This window comes from Acanthopagrus latus, chromosome 13 (assembly GCF_904848185.1).
Source record: "Acanthopagrus latus isolate v.2019 chromosome 13, fAcaLat1.1, whole genome shotgun sequence".
Lineage (NCBI taxonomy): Eukaryota > Metazoa > Chordata > Actinopteri > Spariformes > Sparidae > Acanthopagrus > Acanthopagrus latus.
This window is the reverse complement of record NC_051051.1, coordinates 4,094,901-4,103,575: the sequence shown is the minus strand read 5'-3', so window position 1 is coordinate 4,103,575 and position 8,675 is coordinate 4,094,901.

Here is an 8,675-nt window from a genome sequence, read left to right as displayed (position 1 = left end):
CTGTAGTCTAGATGCTGATAGACATAGAGGACGATGAGGAGATTAAACACACACACACACACACACACACGCTGTAATATTAGAACTCTGGGTTAATGGTTGTTTTCATTTGGGGGAACAGAAACAATCTAAACTAGGCTAAAAGTCTAGTAGAGCTGAAGCCACGCCCCCTTTTCTATTCCCCCCTCAACTTTGTGTTTTTGATCCCGTTTGAATTGTGTGTGAATGAGATGAGAAAGACGCAGTTTGTTGTAAAACATAAGACTTAAATACGTATAAAGACGACACACCCAACAGTCGCGTCAGTGACGTCGTCTCCTGTGTATTAGCATCTCGCAGAAACAACACGTTAACCTCTCCGTAACTGCAGTCGCCAATATGAGCAGATTTATTGTGGTTTTTATCTTTTGTTAGAAGCTTTTCTGTGCAGATGGCGGCCACGGCAGTGTTGAGCGAGACGACGTAGTTCACTGAGTGGTTTAACACAAACATAGATGACTTTCTTGACTTGAAAAAATGATCTTTTTAAATTGACAAACATCATATGTGTGATTCATGACATGGTTCAAGCAGGATCAAATAAATATTTGTCTCTCTACAATCACTTGTTACGAAATAAGGTCCCATGAGGTCCAACTGAAGGGGTGTGACTTCAGCACGCGTTCGTTCAGGAACGAGCCCTAAAACCTGAAAATAAGTTAACATCTGTGCTTCTGTTTCCCTCGTCTCAAAGTTAGTTGGTTCTGATGAGGTTTTCATTTTAAAGGTGTTCTGCAGAACTTCTGTTGTGTTGGAGGACGGACGTCTATTTCTAAGCTAACGTCAGCTAAAGTTGCTTTCTATTAGCGGCACAGAGACGAACTCAAGAATGTGTACATAGTCACAACCAGTTGGGCTGTCGCGGAAAATATTAGACCAGAGTCTTTCGTAAAGACGTCCACAGTCCAGCAGCACTGATCAAATCGTCCACATGCTTGTAAGGGCAGCCATGAGACACGGGGAAGGTCTTGTTTTTCACGTGGCCAATATAAACATTATAACTGCTCAATGCTATGTAAAACCCTTATCACAAGCTCAAGATATGTTCTACAACACAAAACATGTCAGTTTGAATTGCTGAGCATTTACTTATCTTAAAAAAAGACACGCAGAGACGCCTCAAACATCCTACTGTCTTCTCACTACTCCGTCTTTTTATGTCTTTTTGTGGTTATAATGTTAAAGTCATGCCGTCATTAACAGCCCAATGTGAGCTTTTGACGCCTAAAAATATCTAAAAGTGTCATTGATTTATGAAGATTATCCTGCTGAACAGTGTTTGTAATCATAATGAACTCGTGTTTGCCACTGAGCTTATTTTGGGCGATAATGCAAAATCCAATTTAAAAGTTCCCGTCGGCTTTTTGTCACAGGAACCACGGCGATGTCAACCCTGCGGTGCTCTATTCTCATCACTCACCAGCAAACGAGATTCCAGAGCAGGTGAAAAATGGAGGGAACATCTTCGCCATCCAAGTCTTAACCGCTGGTGTGGTCAAACAAGATAAGGAGCTTGGCCTTCGGGGTGTAGTCGCAGTAAAAGCCACCAATTTTAAAACATAAAGGTCAGTCTACTACTACTCGGAGTTCTTCTCAGCCAGGGAAAATGGTTGTAAGGTATCTTCTATAGCACTAAGAGGGCTGAGAAAACAATCCTGATGACGTTGTAGTGACTTTAGTTGTCTTGAGTCTTCTTCTTGTACCTCTTCTTCGTAGTTGCTGTAAAGGCAGTCAGCCATGAATAGCAACAAGGTCTGCATTCGAAGGACAACTTTCACTCCAGAGACTTCTGTTCTTGTTTGGTGTGAGGACAAAAGACAACGGTCCATTATTTTAACTTACTAACATAGTTAAGTTGCCTTGTCCGCATTACGTAACTGAAATTTATATATCTATTATAGTTATTTAAAGCCAAACCACCATGTTTACCTAAACCTAACCACGTAGTTTGACCATCTGAGGTTCCAAACCAAAGTCTGATCGCCACATGCAAGGTCCGGTTCTCCTGTCGCTGGTATACTGCAGCAGCCATGTTGTTCTGGGAACAATGATGTATGTTGTTTTGTTTAGATATATGTATGTGTTGACTTTGTAACAGCATGAAAGACTAAGGAAAGATGCGACTGAGTTGCATTTTGGGATTTGTAGTATCCAGCTTTTAGGTGGCTAAAAGTCAGGATATCCTGACCACCGCTGCACAGATGTTGACCAGTGTTTTCTTTCAAAAATCCGTCTCACGTGTCTCCTAAAGCGTAAGTGCAGAAGTGACAGGCAGGATCTTAATCTATAAAAAAAAGTAATTATCCTATGTGGACGTGGCTCAACCTCCATTATCCATTAGTGCTGATTGTGAGCTAAAAGAGCTTTCAGCTGAATCCTGATGTTAGAACGCTGACATGCCAGCAGGTAACGTGTCAACAGGCATGTTTACAATTATTCAATGTGAACATGTTGACCTTTATCATGTGACATTAACATATTACACTTATTACCCTCACATTCTCTGTTGTACATGTAAACCTGACATCAGTTTATCAGCGCATACTAATCATTGACTCCTGAAGTGTTGAGCAACTGACTGACAGAACGATTTCACCAGAGCCACACTGGTAGCAAAGCTAAAAATATAGCTTTCATTTGGATAAAATTCATTTAGTTTTTATTGGTGGATGATTGCCTGTAATAAGGAGTGGAAGCTGTAGATTCCCCCCACCTGAAGGGATGATTATCGCAAACCTTAGAGAGAAATAAAAGAGATTAGACTGCGATCTGGAGGAGAGAAAGCACCGGGGGAGGGGACACACCCCCAACATCATGCGGAGGTGCAGCACATTGGAAACTCGGTTTAATGAGAGGAAGAGCTGTTGCGCTATTGCCTGTGGAGATACTTCACATGAAATAAGTCATTTACAGCTTTGTGTTCATACCATCGTTACACAACACATGAGTAACTGTCCCACTTGACTTTCTGGCGTATCTGTCCTGCAACGCTGACACAACCCGTAAAACATAACTCACCCTCGCTAATGTCAAGTGATTGACCCTCTTCTTCGAGTTTTGAGGTGTGTGAGTTGCAGCCAAATGCTTAAATGAATTTGAATAAACACTCAAATATCAGATTAAATAGCATGAGTTTATATAAAAAAATAAATGTGATCTTTCAAGTGAAAACACTTAACGACTATTAGTGCTGCTTATCCTTCCCTTTAAATCTTAGCACAATCTATCTTATATAACACTAAATACCACCACTGTAGCTTGCTTATTTACTAATTGTAAGTGTTGGCAGATGGGGATGTACAGTACACTATGTTCCTATAGCTTATGAGAGGAGGTGCTGCTCAGTGTAAGCCATGATGTTGATGGACCCTCCACACTTACATCACGTCACATTGTCTTCAAATTAGCAGATATGTCAGTCACGGACCAGTCAGCTTGAATAATGTCACTATCCATCAGACAGCACCAGGGACAGCACCTCAGATCGTCTTCAACACTGAATAACAGATGACAGAATGAGTAACATTAGTTAGAACTGACATACTAGTAAGATTTATATTTACAGAGCTTGTTCGGTGAAATGTGTTAATAGAATTATATGGGTATTGCTTTGTATCAAGGTCCTTGCAATAAGCATTAGTTAACTGGTAATAAGGTCCCTTTAAGGCCTTAAAAGATGTTAATTCACACTGTCATACAAAGTACATTTATTTTAGGAAATAATGAGTGAGTCCCTGAGTCCTGCTACATCTATTTTAAATAATATTGAGGATGAGTTCAGGAGTCTCACAGCCTGAAGGAGTGAAGCTGCTCCGTAGTCCGAGGAGTGAATCTGCTCCATAGTCCGAGGAGTGAAGCTGCTGTGTAGTCCGGCGAGTGAAGCTGCTGTGTAGTCCAGGGAGTGAAGCTGCTGTGTAGTCCAGGGAGTGAAGCTGCTGTGTAGTCCGGCGAGTGAAGCTGCTGTGTAGTCCGGGGAGTGAAGCTGCTGTGTAGTCCGGGGAGTGAAGCTGCTGTGTAGTCTGGGGAGTGAAGCTGCTGTGTAGTCCGAGGAGTGAAGCTGCTGTGTAGTCCAGGGAGTGAAGCTGCTCCATAGTCCGGGGAGTGAAGTTGCTTCGTAGTCCGAGGAGTGAAGCTGCTGTGTAGTCCGAGGAGTGAAGCTGCTCTGTAGTCTGGTGGTACAGCAGTATATACTTCTGTATCTTTTGCCAGATAGCAGCAGGGTAAAAGAGATGAGTATTTGTGATGTTCTGGGCAGTTTAAGTTGGCCGCTGTAGATCCTTCTTGTCCTGAGCTGTTTGTGATGTTTCCAGTTATATGTGTTAATTAGATTATATTAGTGTAAATAATAGTATTGTGAATACATTAAATACATTAGATAAAGACATTTGTAAGCACTTATAAGAAACTTGTCAGCAGTTAGGGTTAGTACAGTTATTGACATAATATAAAATATATCCTGAAATCCTTTGTCCTTCCACTAGCCATGACCTCAGTGCTAAAACATATAAACAAATTAACAGCATAGTGACAATGTCAACAAAAACCGAACAATATGGGAATCTTTAAAAGTAGACTTTACGGCAAAGCTTTTGTGTTGGATTACGTTACACTGTACATTGATTATTTTTACCTTCTTCCTGAGCTTTAAACTACATCTCACCATCTCCATCAGTAAACTGAACTCAGCTCAGGTGTCATCATGTGACTAATTAGCTTATCACTCATAATTAACTCCCATGACATTATTAGTGAGAACAAGTGTCCTTGGTCTTCTGCGAGACAAGACCACAGTAGTTGGATACCAGCTTTCCGATGTGACATCAGAGAAATCCATTTTGCAGCGAGAAGCCAGACCTTTTGTCAGTTATGTCCTGAAAAACAGCCACTTGGTCCTCTGAGATTTCCTCTCCAGCTGGGCCCTCTAGTCATGGAATCAAGGACTTCGATGCAATTTGTTGGGTTGTTCATTGGATCACAGATAATTAAATGATGCTGAGGATGGTTGAGTTTCTCACTGAGATATTTGATCTTCTGCAAAACTCTGGTGAACAATAAACATGTAAAAAATATCCCAAAAAGTGGATCCCTACAACATCTTCTCACAGTATTTTTGTTTGTTTCTGGTAGGTGTTTGCTTCAGTTTGTGATTTTCAGTTTTATGAATTTACTTTATCATTCATCTTCTCTTAAGTCCTGTTTGATGATTAAGCAGTCAAAAGTGACCTTTGTCCAAGTAGACAACAAAACAATGATTTGATTCAAAGCCATAATTACAAAATCTTCAGAAAGAAGCCCAAAATATAACTCTACACATGAAGATGGCAACAGGTGGCTGCAGAACAGCACAACCCTTAAAAAACAGAACAGAAGTGTTTTCTGCTGTGTGTTAATAATTCAAAAGTCAGACAAGTAGTTGAAGGTATTAATCAAAACACACACATTGCTATGATATACATGGTGTCTCAATTCAGATGTTAGTGAACGCACTTCTTAAATAGGAGACAACTGTTCCACATAAAACAATATCAGCCCTCGAGTCGCTCTTTGTTAACGCCTTTTCAAAATCAATATCCAGTGATACTTCATGCTAAAGAGTTAATGCAAAGCAACCGGTTACTTCCATGAAAAAACAAAAACAAAAAAAAGAAAACATGTCTTTGAGGATTATTTGACCTGCATTTAAAAGGGCACACAAGACAAATGTTCTCGTTTGTGGACTGAAAAGAAGCAAAACCGTTTTTACCAGATTTATTGTGGTTGCTATGGTAACTGTTGGTGTATCCGTGGATGTTAAGGACATCTTTATGGCGGTGGTGGTCCTGCTGAGCGTTTCTCTTTGGCAGACACTTGTACGTGTATTTTTAGCTTAATCAAAAAATGTGATAGTGTTCCGTGTTTGCTTTACATCATTAATACGACAGCAACTGAGGATTTAATTCCTTATTGATCCCACAGAGATGCAAACATCAAAGTTAACAAAATGGAGTATTAGTGTTGGTCTCCTTCCTGCCATTAGGCCACAATAGAAACGCATTTATTCGTGTGACACAACAAACCAAAAGGGTGTCATCTGTATACCTGATGAGTGAGCTGTGTATTGAACAGATTGTCCGGAGTCTGATCAGGACAAACTGCCTCCTGTTTGACGAGAAACTCCAGGAGCTTTTCTTTTGATTCCCAACAACTTCTTCTTCACCACAATGAAAAGAAAAAAGCTGTTTGGTATCGTAAACTTGTCAGTGGGGCGCTGTAGTCTGAAATTTATGCATTAGCTTTTAACGTCTCCGTGCCACACACCCTGTACCGTCCTATGGCTGCTCTGTTGCTTTTTTTTTGGCATTGACGAGGTGATCGATAAAGCTGTCAGGAAAAAAACAAACCCCTTTCATTTACACCCACTGGGCGGCAGGTCAGGACGCATTCAATCGACCCCATCTCGTTTTCTTAGCGCACTGGTGGCATATCTGATGGCTTAAACGCCCGTCCGTCCCCTGGAGGATGGCGCTGCTATCTGGTAATAGATGTGATATCCCGTTAAACACTGCCCTCAGCTGTTCACTTCACCAAGCTGTTACTGTGACTGAGGTTAATGAGTCATCAGTCCAGCCTGCAATCATACCAGTAGATCATCGACTCTACATGCAGAAGGAATTACTTTTTTTTTTTCTTTTATGCCTAACATTAGATCCTCAGCTCACTCATGAGGATTTGAGGCGACCCCCTCCATCAAAAACACAGGTGTTTTTTTAAAGCCAACATGTGCGAAAACACGGTGAAATCACTGGAGGGATTTTAGAGTGTGAATCATTTCTAAATCATCTCTGCCGTTAAAGACACCTAATCTGGCCATCTGTTGCTGCCGCCGCTGCTGCTGCCGCTCATCATATGTTGCCATCTTGTGGACAATTTAAAATCTGTCCGTCCTCATTTAGCAGTGATGCACCAATTAAAAAAGAAATGTTCATGGAAATTTCACATGCAGATTTCGAACCTGACGAGTGAGTTACGGTGTCAGTCTCTTCGTCGTTGCAGCGGCTGCAAAAATCCACCTCACCCAACAGATTTATTACAAAGCAATGTATATTATTGTAAAGCTTATGTGTCAAACCAGCTGTTGCCTGAGTCCGGCACTCAACTCAAGCCAGACCAATGTAAAACCATTATCATTATTCTGAGATCTGCTTAACTGGCGGAGAAGCTACAATTAGATTTACATGATCATAACGAGGGAGAGTTACATTTTATTTAATGCATTCATTTCATTCTTCTTCACGTATTTGTCAGCTACAGTTAGCAGCTGCATACATCTTGAGAGAGTTTGCTATCACTGAAATCTAAAAAATGGCATCAAGAACATCAAGCCACACTGCAACGTATGTATTCAGCCATGTTGTGAAGTATTTGGTCTTTTTCATGTAATGCAATTTGCAGTGTGACAGACATGAAGTCCATCAGCCGCTGCAGCCACTAAGTGTCTCCACTAGTGGGAAGTCTTGTGCCACCGATGAGACACCAGCAGCACGTCTGCAGACTGATGGTGTGAAGAGATGAAGCCTCTCCTCAGGATTCAACAAGAGGTTTGATTACCGAGTAACACATCAGTCTGTGCATGCAGTGAATGCTGCTGATCACTGAGGGCGTTTCATCCTTCTCTTGATCAGTCTTTTGTTTCCAGGGTGACGTTTGTGGTTATTTTCACTTCAGGTGTAAAACAGTCTGCTGATCAGTCCTGTCATGTGACCAATAGATCACTGTAGTACTTGATTGATACAGAAACCTACAGTAAACACAAAGTATACATATGACAGTCCAGCTAACTTCTCCGAATGTTCATGTTCAATCTTTCATCTCTAAATATCGACGTATGACCTCAAGCAATTTTTAACTTTGACCTAACCTAACATTGCCCCTATCGTCAGGGCAACCGCTAACTGCTGCTAACCATAGCTGCACACAGCTAGTTAGCTCAGTTAGCCGTGCAGCCAGCGGTTTAGACTGAGGGAGCACAAGGAACAGGGCAGCGTTGGTGTTTACACAGCATAGACATGGCTAGCATGCTAACTTTAGTAGATCTCTCTGAAACATAAAACAAAACTTCTATTTATGAGCACAATTCTTACATATTGCAACTTTAACTGGATTAAAAAACTTGACCTCATCACCTGGGAGTACAGAAGATGGAATACTTCCTATAGGCAGCTTGAATAATGTAGAAAGGAACAGGTTTATCTTTAGATTTGATTGTAACTTCCTAAAGAAAGCAGCAAACTCATTCAGAATACATTTACGCTGCTGCACTTTTCTAACTCAGTGTGCAGAAGTTATTAATCTCATGTGGCTGAACATCAATTAAGAGTAAAAGTTTTTTTTTTTTTTTTAATGAGAGCAAATGGAGGGAATTTAAGCGCTCACCCTGACAGCCAGGGGACGAACCTCTTGGATTTCTTCTGGTGGTTTTGGGTCCAGACACTCTTCATGTTTGGCGTTAGTGATTCTCCGAGCCAGGACTTCTCAGTCTGGCAGCCTTCAGCTCCTGTGGCAGCTAACTGCAGTTCATTTAACTACATGACTCAACTAAACAAAAAACAAAAAAAAAAACTGGTAACTCACTGTGAACATAGCATTTATGTCTCTCA